General features: G+C 38.8%; 1 non-coding gene across 1 annotated transcript; it reads right to left on the reverse strand.

Moving 5' to 3' along the window:
* Nucleotides 1-1,182: 1,182 nt before the first annotated feature.
* On the reverse strand, nt 1,183-1,289 carry LOC127213059 (U6 spliceosomal RNA). Its single transcript, XR_007833610.1, has one exon. It is a non-coding gene; the product is annotated as a U6 spliceosomal RNA (small nuclear RNA).
* Nucleotides 1,290-14,688: the final 13,399 nt, after the last annotated feature.

Consider the following 14,688-nt stretch of genomic DNA (forward strand, 5'->3'; position numbering starts at 1 on the left):
CTGAGCTTTAGCTCTCAGGTGGGAATATTTGCTTATGAAATTGGTGGGTGAAATGGAGGAAATAAAAGTACAAATCCATCGCTGAACATAATACTTTTACAGATTAAGAAGAATGGTTCTACGATCTCTTACAAAGCTCACAGCCATTTTCCCTCTCTGAGCCTGTTTTTAGAGGTTTCATTCTGGAAATATATACAGGATTCCTTCTTAGCATCCCATGTACAATGGTTAAAGTCCATAATAATAAAACTTGCTGAAATACCACTATATTAATAACAATTAGAAACTTAAATTAATGACAACTTAAAATAGGTGTCTATAAAATGTATTTGTGAAATAAATTATTATTTGGTGGAGTCTAATACCATGAGGGAGAAAGTAGATTTTTCTCAGAAACTTGGTAAATTCCACATTTTGCTAGAAGAATACCAGTATCTTTACCCAAGATCAGTTTCTATCTAAGAAGTTCACAATTATTTAATACACACACACACACACGCACACACACACACACACACACACACACACACACACACACACTCACACACCATGCACAGAGGCCCATACATATGAGTCATCAAATTAATGAAACCAGACCTATGAACCCATCATAAGCACAAAATCACAAATTAGAAATGAAGTCATGCAAATTAAAAGAAAAATAGCTACCCATGAGTAGTAAGTGATGGAAATTCCTTGAAGTTGCTTATCAATATATTAATAACTGTTGCCAACTCTTGACTCTCAATTTGAATATTTTAGCTCATCTATATGTTAAATGGGAGTTGAAGTTATGTAGTGCTAGGTTTTGTCACCATTGTATTTTACCTAGTAAATATAGAGGGACGCTTATTGATAATATAGTGATTATCATGGAAAATGATCCTGAGTAAGGAAATGAGTAAGTTACAGTACCTGAGACACTAGAGTACTGGGTGAACCACTGATGCTCACAGTTATTCTTGATGACGGACTCTATAACAGGCCTAAGTATTGCAAATATGACAGTAGAAGGCTTGACCTTCCCCTTCCTTCTCCCTTGCTAAAGCATTAGATTATATTCCAAAGTTAACCACCAAGTTCCATTCCCTTATTTGGCAACTTCCTTGTGCCTAACTCATTCCTGAAGCCAATCACCAAGGTCCAGCTCTCAAAATAGCAAGGTCAAATTCATATTTTGGGTACATTCACTAACTTCTGATGAGAATTTACCAACTCCTTGCTCAGAGGCCATGTTAATCTTCTCTGTATCATTCCAATTTTAGAATATGTGCTGGCGAAGCAAGCTCATTCAATAGACTTCCCCTTTCTCTCCTTATACCTACTCCTTCAGGGACACTTGCTGCTGTCTTTGCCCCATCAAGAGGTAACACCACGTCTTCTTACCTCTATGGGAATAATATCTCCATTCTGTCGAGAATTTGGTGTCTGGGTATGCTCTGTGCTAACTCTGTGGCTTCTTTATTTGGTTTCTGTAACTGAGATCATGACTTGAATGGGTCTACAGGACTCTTGACCCTGTTCTTGAACCTTCTCGGCCATTGGCACCTGCTTCCTCCACTCATCGTCAGCTAATTCATGAGGTTTCCCTTGCTGACATTCTTAACATTTCTCAGGATAGCATGTGATGGTCATTGAGTATCCAACATCCCTGCACTTGTAGGGATGGGAAGAATGCACTTCACCTGACCTTCAGAGGCAATAGTGAACTCTATCAGAAGACTGTCAGACACATTTCATTCACTTTGGCTTGGTTGGTGATGTTCCTTTCACTTTTGGTGGCCATTCTCCATTCCTAACCATATGAAAATCCTGTTGACAGTCCTTGGACCATTGCATCCCTCTTTTGGTGATGTAGCTTGGGTGACAACCCTCCCTCCCAGAGATCTCCTTATTGGCCATTTGAGACCCTTACGGATGGCCCTTGGTTCTTGAACTTTGCTCATTGGCTGTTATTAGCAACGAGATCCACTCCCTTCATCCTGACTTGACTTTTCTCTGGGATATCTCCTAAAGACCCAACTCAGAATAGATATTGCATTTTAGCACTCAAGAATGGCCCTTATACCTGCCTAGATAATCAAACACAGTGGCAACATTTAAAATATTTGTGGGTGCATGGAATGATGAGAGTAGATCCTCTTTTACTCTCCTCCCTCCTCACTCCCCTTCTTCCGAGACTTCCTATGTCTATGTCCTCTTTACCTCTAGCCTAAGCCTTCAGCTCACACTTGTCTACTGTCCTACTGGCCATCAAAACTTTGTCACTGCCACTGATACAATGGCCACGCAGCTCTAGGAGCCCACAGCAGCTGTCCAGGCTGTGTCACTTCAGGAGTCTGCAGCTGCAACCCACCTCTGGAACCTCCTGCCACCACAACCATCATCTCTCTACCTAAACTGAAGCCAAACTTTTCATCTTTGATCCTCCCTACTGTTATCCTCTCCCTCTTCATCAGCCACATCCCCTCCAGTCCCTTCTCCCTTACCTCTGCCCCTCATCTTGGCCCAGGCCATCCTTCTTGGTGGATCCCCCTCTGGCCCCAGTCTGTCTCCTCACATGGCTCAGCTCAGGTTCATGTTTACTCTGGACTCTCCTTGATATCCCTGATTCTGACTATGCTCTCTCCCTTTTATCTATAAGAACCTGTTCTCTCTGAACCAAGCTTCTGATCTGACTCTCCTAAGGTACATACAGATCATTTATTTCTGCTGGCTCCCGCCACCCACATATTTTAATTCCAAATTCTAGAGCCCAATTCTTCATCTCCTCCTTCCCTCTATCTCCGCTAGCCTACTATGTCCTCCATTTGGACATCTCTACACTCTGCACATGTTTCTCTGGCTCCTACAGTCTGTTACGCCTCTAGCCTGCTATACCCACATGGACATCTCCTTTTCCCCTGCTCTCTCCGTCTCTCTCTAGCTGTCTCTCACTTCCCATCAGGAGTTGAAACCCTCCCCACAGCAGCCTGGGACCCTTTTCCTTGCTTCTTCCTACTTGGAGCTCCCTATTCTATCTGTCATTGTGCCTTCCTGGTCTTCTCCCCCTAGGAACTGCAACCCTATCTGCTGTCTCACTATGCTGTCTCTCCAGCTGTGACCCTGCCTGTCACTTACAATCCCTTCCTTTCTCCAGCCACTTCTCTACATTTTTTTGTCTCCTGTGATACTTTGTGGCTCTATCTTCTCTCACACACACCCCCCACACACAATATACTGCAACCCCCGCAACCCCTTTCCTCTCCTCCAACTAGGAGCTGCCCAAAATTCTGCAGTTTCCTTAAGCCTGCCCAGGCCTGTGTGGTCCTGTTCTCTTGTCTCTCAGCTCCCTCGGCAGTCCCACACCTTCTTGTCTCAGATCCCTGTCAAAGTTCTCCCTTTCTTGTGGTGATATATTACTTACGATTTATTAAAGCTTGCCTGATGATTCAGAAAGCAAAGTCAGACAAAAGACGTAGAAGCCAGTCACTCACCTGTAATTCTAGGACTCAGGATTAAGAGATAAACAGATCTCTGTGAGTTCAAGTCCACCCAGATCTACACAAGATTGACCCAATCCTAAGGAGAACAGCTCACACAAAGATGATCTCAGCACCTTCCATCACAAGCCCTTAATCCCAGCTTTAGGGAGGTATGTAAGGCAGGAGTAAGATCAGTACTGAGCATTCATTCTCCAGCCACAAGGATTCACTTTCCAGTCACATTGAGAAGAGGATTCATTCTGGAGTCACACTGAGGATATGAAGGCATTCAGTCTCAGGATTCTCCAGCCATGCTGAGGAGAAGCAGCAGGATCAGCCCATTCAGCCTGAGGTAGCAATAAGAGCTAGTGGCTCACTACTTTGCTTTTCTAATCTTCAGCCTGAAGTTTGAACCCCAGCGTCTGTCTCTGGTCATTTCCTGTTCATGTTGCACTTTCTCCTCAGAGATGCCTGTTAAGTCTCTTCCTTAAGAACTCCTAGGCCTTCCCCTCCCCCAAAGCTTCTCTATGCCTGAGCCACCTACACTTTCTCTCAGCTTCTTCTTGGAGCTTATAGAATTTCCCTCCAACAGAGTTTTGTTTTTCAGTCCTTACTCTCTTCTTCCACAGACTCAAGTTGTGTTACTACAAGCAGCATGGCCTCTGTATTATCAAATTCTCTCACCTGCTACTACACAAATGCATGCTCACAACACCTCTTATATCTAAACTTACTCTTCTTTACTCCCACTGTTATTTTTATCTCTAAAAATTCTCTATACTCTGCTCTAAAAAATCTCTTAAGATTATGCTGTAAACTCTATCTTGGGATTTGTAAGTTCATTGGATATGGTTTAAAACATATAAAATCTGTAACAAAAAAAATTACCTTAAAACTTGTAACAAGAAGTTAAATCTTAACTTGCTCTATGTGATTCAACTCTTTTTCAAAAAATAGATCTACTTACTATATATATAACTTAAATTCAACTCTTGATATATATATATATATATATATATATATATATATAATAGTTGGAAGCCATCTTTACTAATGCTAAAGAGTACATACCATATGACTTCAACATCTTAAGATGACCACATGGCATAAAAAACAATCATAAAATTTCTCAATGATGCTGCGCTCTTAGCTCATCATTGTATTGGTTCTTAGATTAAAGAAGCAACAAAATGTTTCCAGAGTATTTTGGATTTATATAAAATTTTACTTAGGTTAACAAAAGTGGACTTAGAGATTTAGCTAACTACTTATTCAACACAAGACTTCTAAAAATTTTAAATAAATAAAAACATATATTGGATACATAGGATTTATAAATTCCTAAGACCTACTCAGGTTCACAATAATTTTTATCTAGCTTCTTTGTTTTTGTTCAAATTTGCTATTTAGATTTAAACACACACACACACACACACACACACACACACACACGATATTCTATAATGGTGTACCATGCTAAAGGTAATCCAAATAAATCTTCAACTCAAAATTTCAATGCTCAAAATTAACAGGGATAGATCCATATAATCTTAACCTTATAAAAGCTACTAACTTACTAATAAAATAGCTAAAGCATACAAGTTAACAATGTCACCTTATAAATAATCAATTTCTTTAATATGTTCAGAACCTCTTATTGCCATACAAAACACTAATGTAATTACAGAAATAAACCCTATTTAACCTCCTATTTGTGTTTTTAAAGTTGTTTACACTTAATAAAAAGATGGTCTTCTACTCTTGAGAGATCTGCTGAATATGGTATTTAAAATGTTTCAGCTTCCCATTTTAGAGAAAAATGCCCCTTCCAAATGGGAACCCTATGATCTCCAGAGAAGATAGATGAAGCATGCCAGACTCCACCTGGAGTGTGGTAATGTTAACCACACCACTAACCAAAACTGCCTCCTGCTTTGCCTGCTTCCAGGGCTTTGCTCAAACTGTGGGCACTTTTGGGTTGATTGCCCTACTCTACCTGGTCAAAATAAAGCCAGCTTTCCCAACGTCCTTTACAGGAACGATCTCTCAGACCTTGGCCTGACAGTCAAAGGCCAAAGCTGCTCTATATGACAGCTAAACATAAAATACTGTCCTGTAAAACAGCTGAAGACCTACCACCACTGCCCCCAATGAAGCCACTTAGACCATGAGAGCTTCAGGCAACCATCTAGGTAATGGGAAAGCCTCTCATTTTCAGTGATCCATAGGCCATTTGGATTATACCTTTTATTACAAATTATCTTTCTCAGATCTCTGATGATTTGATTAAACCCACACCACTCTCCAGAGCCTAGGGTCTCACTTCTTTGTTTGATTTTTTGAGACAGGATTTCTCTGTACTGCTTTCTGTATTGATTTGGAGCCTGTCCTGGAACTAGCTCTGTAGACCAGGCTGGCCTCAAACTCACAGAAATCCACCTGCTTCTGCCTCCTGAGTGCTGGAATTAAAGGCATGCACCACCAAAGCCCGGCTTGGGTCTCACCTCTTATGTCAAGTTGACATATCACACTTCTCTTAGGTACCTGGGCCATTTTTTTCAGTCCATAGAGAATTCTGGGTCCCACTCATCCCTTTCCCTTCTCCATCAGAGTAGACGGCCAGTCATCCATACCTACTCCCATAGCTTGCCCCTTTATTAAAGGCTACTTGTTTTCTCACTCCTTTCTGCTCATACCACCATGCCCTATTCCCTTACTAGAAAGAGATACCCTCTTCCAAATTGGCATAAATGTCACCTCTTCCCTGACTACAGCTTCCAAGACATTTCTGTGTCCCTCCTGCTCATTTCTTCAGCCTCCATTTGTCCACTTGCTCACTCTCCAGATTCCCAAAACCTCTCTTGCCTTCTACTCTGTTCTTTAGTTATTTCCACTTCATGGGGTACCACTTTTCCTTCCTGTGCTGAGCATCATAAACCCTTCTATATTTCACCTAAAGATCCTCCTGCCTACATCTCAAAACCACAATACTCCCACCTTTAACCTGCCTCAAAATCCATCATTCAACCTCTTTATCCAAACAGTTTCAATGTCCCACCTCTTTACCCTAAAACATCCACACCAACAGAGTGCATTAGTCACCACCTACACCACACATTTCACTCTGCTCCTCTCCAGCATCACCTGGCTCTCTGACTTCCCTCTGGCAGACCTTTCTACACAACCTGTGATGTGTATCAACAGACTGACTCCATCTCCACAGTGTGATCCCCACCCACCAAATACAAGTTCTAAATGTCTAAAAAAATAATTTGGATTCCTTTCCATTTCGCTATGCTATTGATATATTAATACTTCAAAAGTTCAGAGTTTTAACGTTAATTAATGAAGTTCTGATAAGCTATCAATCTAGCCCTTATAAAGTACTGCTACTATTATCAGAATCACAAGTTTATCTTCTTGTTGTTGTTGTTATCTTCTAAAAACAGACTCAAAAATGCTTCTCATCATGCTGCCAATATCTCTGTTCAATTTCTATATCTTGCCCTCTGGAAAATGTGTTAAGCCAAAATAATTTTTGGGTTCCAAATCTTTTACTATGACTCAAAGGCATGTACACAGCTTTCTCTACAATGTAGATTACAGTGCAGGTACTTGGTGAGACTTTTATATCATTTTATGAACTTAAAAAATTCCTTTTAGGCTTCAAGAAATCTACTTAGATGCACATATCATAGGGCAAGTAGACTCCAGATACATATTCCTGTAAACTAACAGCCTAAGTTTTATCTGCCTGCCTATTCCTGAAAGTGACATCTCTCCCCATTTCCCTGGTCTTGTGACTCCTTTCTTCCATCTCCTCCAACTGCTAAAGAAGCTATGAGTTCAAATATATAACCAAAATGAATTTTTTTTCTCTAAATTGCTTTTATTGGTCAGGATTCTCTTGTGTAACAGGAATTGTGGAATGAATCATATATGTATATACATATATATATATATATGTATATGTATATGTATATGTATATGTATATGAATGGCTTACCAACTGTAGTCCAATCACTCCAACAGTGGTGAGAAGTAAAAGGAAAGAACAATCTAGGCTGGGGGTCTCAGTAGGCTCTAACGCCAGTGAAAGAAAAGATGTACCAGCAAGGTGAGGGCAAGCAGGTTAAAAAAACAAAAAAACAAACAAACAAACAAACAAAACAACAACAACAAAACACCAAACCTTCCTTTTCCATGTCCTTATACAGGCTCCCAGAAGTAGGTGTGTCTTCCTTCTTCAAGATCTGGATTAAAGATATGTACCTTCCCACCTCAAGATCCAGATTAGAAGTGTGTCTTATTACCTCTGAGGTCTAGACTAGAAGTGGGTTCACCCACTTCAAACCAAGCAGAATATCTCTAACAGGCATGCTTTCCATTTTTGTATTTTAGTTGGTGCCTGATATAGTCAATTTGACAACCAAAAAAAAAAAAAGGCCCATTAGCTTTTGTCTGTCTATCTGTCATAGAAGATTTTAAATCAACTACAAACTGCTCTAGCAAATGAGCAGGCATAGATGTTCCCCTTCGAATCTGCATCCTAGAAAGCTCCAATGTAGCTAACGCCAGTCAGTCAAGCCTCACAAATTGCTCCAATACAGCCTACACTTTCCCAGCCCCAGATGACCCCACAGAACCTGGACAGTGAATTACACAGCTTGTTCTTCTCTGACTTGGCCAATATCCCAGCTTCCTTGCCTTCCTACCGAGGACACCCAATGTCAGCAAAAAAGCAGCCAGACAGAGTACCAACCATCCCCCAAATTCCAGCTTCTCAACCTGAAACTTAATGAATGTTTTCTCTCCTCTTGAGCCTCTTACTCATCTTCCCTCCTCCCTCACCAGCCCCACCCTCAGGCCTTTTAGAGATAACCCCCTTTTTCTTAATCTCTGTCCTTGATCAGCAGGAAGTAGCCAGAAGAATGACACCCAATTACCTGACTCCTGGCAACCCAAACAATAAAAACAAAAATTTGTGAACAAAGGACTCTTTAATAGGTTCAAGCATTGCAAACATAGTATTATCAGTTCATGCTCTCTCCCGGTTCCCTCTTCCTTACTACATCATTAGAGTGCTTTCCTAGAGCTAGCCGCGAGGGTCCATTCCCTCATTTGTCCACTTTCTTATGCCTAATTCATTCCTAAGGCTGAGCAGCACCAAGGTTCAGCTCTCGAAATACCAAGGTCCATCAATCAAAATTCATATTCAGGACGTGCCAATTCAGCCTAACACAGACTTTCCCCTGTTCTCCTAAAAACCCCACCTGCAGAATTGCAGAAACAACAGCTGCTGTCTTTGCCTGATCCTGATCCCCCCCCCCCCCCGTTTTGTTCCCTATGGGGTAATAAAACCTCCTTTACGTTGAGAATTTTGTGTCTGTTTTTATCGTTTTTTTTTTCAAATTTTATCTAAAAAGTGGTTGAATTACACACCCACAAGTGTTGGTACACATATGCATTCACTTTAAAGGCCTAGTAAGATATTACGAGTGCTGTGTTTCACGATCAAAACACAGAGCTGTGAAGTGCAGTCCCACTGGATACTCTTACAAACACTCCCACACCTAAGGCTCAGCGGACAGTGTGAAGAAGCCTGTTTGTTTTCTAATGAGAACAGAAAAGGAGTGGATCCAAATGGAAGGGAGGTGTTTAGGAAATGAGGGGAATGGAAGAAAGGGAAAAAAAGAAAATTTGATGACTCAATGTCTGAGAACTGCATATGTAACTCAACAAACAAATGTATTAAGAATTATAAAAAAATAAACTAGTTCCAGCAAAATAATAAAAAAAAAGTCTAAGTGATGATTTTAGACACACAAAAGCGAGAGAAACAGCAGATACGGCTATAACTACATGCTACATGTAACTACATGTAAATGTAACGCCAACTTCATCACAAAGAAACACATTAAAAAAAGAAAGTCTTTCACCATTACTCACAAAAATACAATTGGTGGCATGCCATTTTCCCCTATAAAACTAGTAAAACTTTGCGCAACACATATGAATGTACAAATAAAATGAAAGTGTGTAGGTATCACCCTCACACAGGTACACACACACTCAGGTTAAAAAAAAAAAAAAAAAACTATTGTTTACCTGTTGGAAAAGAAATTTGTCACTAAGTATAAAAACCAAAATGATATAATCACCCACTTATTAAACACTTTAAGATAGTGAGAAAACAAAGGCTTATTTATTAATTCAATTGGAGGGAAGAAGATAGGCAGTTGGCAAAATAAAAATCTAATACAAAAGAAAAATCATACAGAAATGATAGTGAAAGACCTAAAAAGTAATGTTAATGATGGGCTAACCTGGAAACCAATAGCTGTTCCTTGGAATTTGCTAGCTTCCTCTCACAAGGCCCTGAGATGACAAGAATTCACACTGCCCCTCCTTTCCTGTGAGTCAACAGGTGGTGAATAGGGTCCTTAGGAAACAAAGAGATAGCTGTAACTCTGGTTTGCCCAGACAAAATTAATTAGCACACCCTGAGGCCCTAAGGTCTGTTGATTCTAATAGCAGACCATCAGACCTCCAAGGGTCACCTACTCAATGGACAGAGGGTCCCACTCCCTCCCTAAGCTTGTGGGTTTGCCTTTAAAAACACCTGGACTCAGGAGAGGGGGCTTCTCTCTAGCCTGCATGCTGGAGGAGCCCGTTTGCGCAAACGTTGCCTGTTCATCAAAGCCTCTTGCGCTTTGCAGCAACTGGACTGGACATTGAGTTCTTGGGGTATCGACTGAACCTGGAAGACTCCTCATTCTGAGGGTCTTACAATAGCTAGATTCACTTTATACTATTGCATAAAAATAGAGATGTAGCATATTTCACAGAAGCTATTTTGTCTCCAGACATTTTAGTTTTGTTGAGATGTAAACTATCACCCCAAAGCAGCATATGCTGACAGCATGAAAGACAAAATAAAGGCAATGTACTCACCTAGAGTGACTCACCCTAGTCTGATTACTTTATCAAAGAGCATCCGGAATTAAACAGCGCTTCACTAGATAAATAAAATGGCATAACAGATGATGAGGTACCCAAGTGTCCACGACAATTCTAATTGTGTATTTGTAAATTAGTCTGTGAGAAAGAAAGAAGTGCTTTTTCACTGCCCATATATCATGCACTGCCACCACCAGATACCTTCCAAGAAGAGAGTGTGAGTCTTGTTTTCCATTGAGTTTACTTTGTAGAGTATTTCATGCATCTTGGTTCATTCCTTTTAAGTATGTGCACGGGAATGCTACATGTAAAAGTTCTTGAGTAGGAATATATCAAGTGTAAGGAATTAAAGAAAAAGAGTGAGCCAGGATGGCAAGGAAGGAGAGTTCCACAGAATAAATAATGGGTGGAGTTGTTAAAGTAAAAACTATGATTATTTTTTTTTTGTTTTTTGTTTTTAGCATTTTGTATAAATTGAAATGTATACTTTCCAGTGGCAAATTACATAGTGTTTGCATGTTTTATTGCAAAAGTATATTACACTATACACTGCTATGATACAATAATTTTATAATTTAAAATTAAATGAAGGATTTGAGTAAAGAAAAATGTGAATATGTAGTGATATATTATTTATTTATTGAATCTTGCCTGAAGATTCAGAAAGCAAATGCAGTCTCAAGCTATAGAGCTCAGGTAGTGGTGACACATACCTTTATTCTCAGCACTCAGGATTAAGAGATAGACAGATATCTGTTAGTTCAGGGCCACACTGACTACGTGAAAATGATCCAGTCCTAAAAGAAATAGCTCACACACAATGGTGATTTCAGTACCTGAGATCACACACCTTTAATCCCAGCACGAGAGAGATGGAGACAGAAGTATATGGCTGGATGAGCAGAAAAGGGGATATAAGGAGGAGAAGAAAGGATCTGAGAGCCTTTTGCCTCTGAGGATTTGTGAAGAGAGGATTGCCATTTCAGCTGGGTAGAGGTAAGATCTACCAGTTTAGCTGCTTTATTCTCTGATCGTCACCTTGAAGTTTGAACCCCAATATATGCTTCTGGATCTTTCATTTATCATGCTACAACTGATGCCCACCATTACAGTACAAATTCATTAAAAAGCCTCTTAGAGGCCACTTGCCCAGGCTCAAGCCTGAGCTGCAGAAGGAGTCCCTCCTGAGTCCCTCTTCTCTGAGTCCCTGACCTATCAGGTAGGTTTTCTTTTGTTTTCTACTCAAATCTTTGTATGTGTTTTGTTTTGTTTTGTTATAGCATTTCTAAGCAGTCTACAGTTGCCACTCAAACTTGGAAGGCTTTCAAGGCTTTTCCTAGAGCCTCTCTTCTTGGGCTGACACAGCTCACAGCCAAAAGCTAGTTCTCTGATTCAGACATACTATGACTCACTGTTCACTGACATTTTCAGCAGATTTGGTAAGGCAGTTGGAAATTCTTATAGGAAGGGATTAGTAAAAAAAAAAAAAAAAAAAAAAAAAAAGAGGGTTTTTTTTCCCCTACACTAAAAAAAGGGAAAACACTGCTACAATAGAGAAAATTAGGTCTGCATGTGATTACATTATGGATGGTTTAAAGATGAAACAATTAAATGAAGGGATAAACAACTTGACTGGGAATGACATACTGTTAATTATCATTTTGATAATCTTTCTTGTCATTTTGATAATTCTTGATTTATCTCTAAAAACATTAGTTGATATAAGTGCCAAGATTCAGGCCTTAGAAAAACTTATTAAAACACATGATAAAGATATTTAAACCTAGAATGAAGAATTACATGGAGAATCAATTACCGAATCCAGCATTGCATTTTAAGATTAAAGAGGAACACTCGCTAAGACTTAAGAGAACCACCATTAATATATCCAGTAACCTTCCAGGAAGTGTCAAATGAAGAAAATTCTATAAGAGCTACTTGGAAGCCTGTGACAATGGTAGATTTAGGGAAATTCAAGGAAGCTGTAGTCTCATATGGCATCTAGTCTCCATTTGTGAAGCAGATGATACACACATGGTCAGTTTGTAATATGGTTATCTCTTTAGATTGGATAGATTTGACTAGAGTTGTCCTAGAGCCTAGACCACAACTATAATGGGCTTCCTGGTTCAGAGAAGAGGCTAAAGATATTGAACAAAATACTAACGCAAGAGATATGAATGGATATCTCCCAAGATCAAATACTTAGAGAAAGAGATTATATTATTTTAGAAAAGCAATGTCAGTATGATGATCACCTCTTGGGTTTATGCCATTCAGCAACTATGAATGCTTGGGAATGAATTGGAGAAGCAGGAAAGAAAATTGAATCATGTACAAAAGTTATACAGGGCTCAAAGGAAGCATTCATGGATTTCATACAAGGACTGTCATCACCAGTAAATAGAATGATATCAGGTTCAGAAGCTAGAAAATTACCAACTGAAAATATGGATTTTTGAAAGTGCTAATGCCCAATGCAAAAGGATAATTAGGCTTTTAGACAAGATCAGCATTTTTGGAAGATTAAATCTGAGATACAATTTATATTGAAAATCATGACCATGATGATGATAGATGGATAGGAAACATAATTTCAAGAAGTTAAAAAAAAATCGAAATGTTAAATATTTTGATTGTGTCAGACAAGGTCACTTGAAAAGGGATTGTAAACAGGGCATTTCTAGAAGCAATTCTTTTTATAATTATAATCCAAACAGAAGACCCTTCCCTTCTGGATTATGCAGAAGGTGTGGCAAAGGCAGGCACTGGGAGAAAGAATGTAAGTAAACAACAGATTATCAAGGCAATACTTTGCCCTTGGGAAATGCCTTGAGGGGCATGGAAAACCAATTCCCAGATCATTTTAAGAGCCTAATACCTATTGTAAAAAAACATGCTGCTCTGGATTATAGAAGAGATATAAAAGAGAGAACAAAAAAGTCAGAAATAACCACAAAACAAGTATAATGGCAGACTTCTATAAATGAGCCAAGACCAACATTAAAAGTATAAATTATGTTATTATTGAACATTTAGTAGACACAGATACAGATGTAACAATTACATCACAAGAATCTTGGCTTCCAAATGGCTAACAGAAGAACCTGTATGGGTTGCCCAATGGTCTTTAGCAACAGAGAAAATGCAGGCTTTTAAAGAGCTAGTATAGGAGCAACTAAATGTTCAACCAGGCCTTAGAATTCTCCTATATTTGTTATTAAAAAGACATCAGGAAAACGGAGAATGGAGAATGGTAATAGATGTAAGGGCTGTTAATAAGGTGATTCAGTCTAAAGGCTCTTTACAATTTGAAATTCTTTATTGCTTAAAGGATGAACTCCCATGGCTATTGATTTAAAAAATAAATGTTTCTTTACTGTACTGTTACAAGAAAAAAATCAGAGAAAATTTTGCTTTCACAGTACCAACTTATAATAATTTTTAGCCTGCTAAAAGGTATCATTGGAAGGTTCTCCCACAGGGAAGGTTAACTATCCCTACACTGTGCTAATATTTTGTCTGGCACCCATTGGAAATAATACGTGGATGACATTTTATTATCTGATTCAAATGTAGATGATTTAGGAAGAATGCTTGAAGAGTAAAGAAAAGTTTTTCCTGGCTATGGATTACAAATTGCTCCTGAAAAATACAAAGTGGAGATTCTCTTAAATATTTAGGCTATAAAATAGTTTTATAAAATGTTAGAACCCAAAAGTTTCAAATTAGGAGAGACCTATTGAAGACACTTAATGATTTTCAATGGATTAATTTAAACAAAAGTTTAAGCGGTGACAAGGACTTAAGTAGTTCCAGGGAATTAATAGCTGAAAGAGAATTGGTGTTAATGGAAGACAAATTACATATTTCATATGTGGATCATGTGGATCCTAAGCTTTAATGCACTTTAGTCATATTAGTCTCTAAAGAGTCCCCTACAGGAATTTCAACACAGGGGGAAGATACTATCTTAAAATAACAATATAAACCAAGCAAAAACATTAAAAACTTATGTGGAAAATATCTCTGACTTGATTCTAAAAGGAAAACTCAGATTTCTTCATTTATTAGGAATAGACCCAGCAGTAATTATAATACCTTTTACTAATGATGATATTGACAATTATGGGTAGACAGTGAACCCTGGCAAAGAGCTTATAATGACTTTTCTAGGGAGAGGTTAACAACAATTATCCCAAAAGCAGATAATTCAACTTAGAAAGAGAATTAACTGGGACCATTCTTGTATTGTATGGAAAAC

This window comes from Phodopus roborovskii, unplaced genomic scaffold (assembly GCF_943737965.1).
Source record: "Phodopus roborovskii unplaced genomic scaffold, PHOROB, whole genome shotgun sequence".
In the NCBI taxonomy this organism is placed as follows: Eukaryota; Metazoa; Chordata; class Mammalia; order Rodentia; family Cricetidae; genus Phodopus; species Phodopus roborovskii.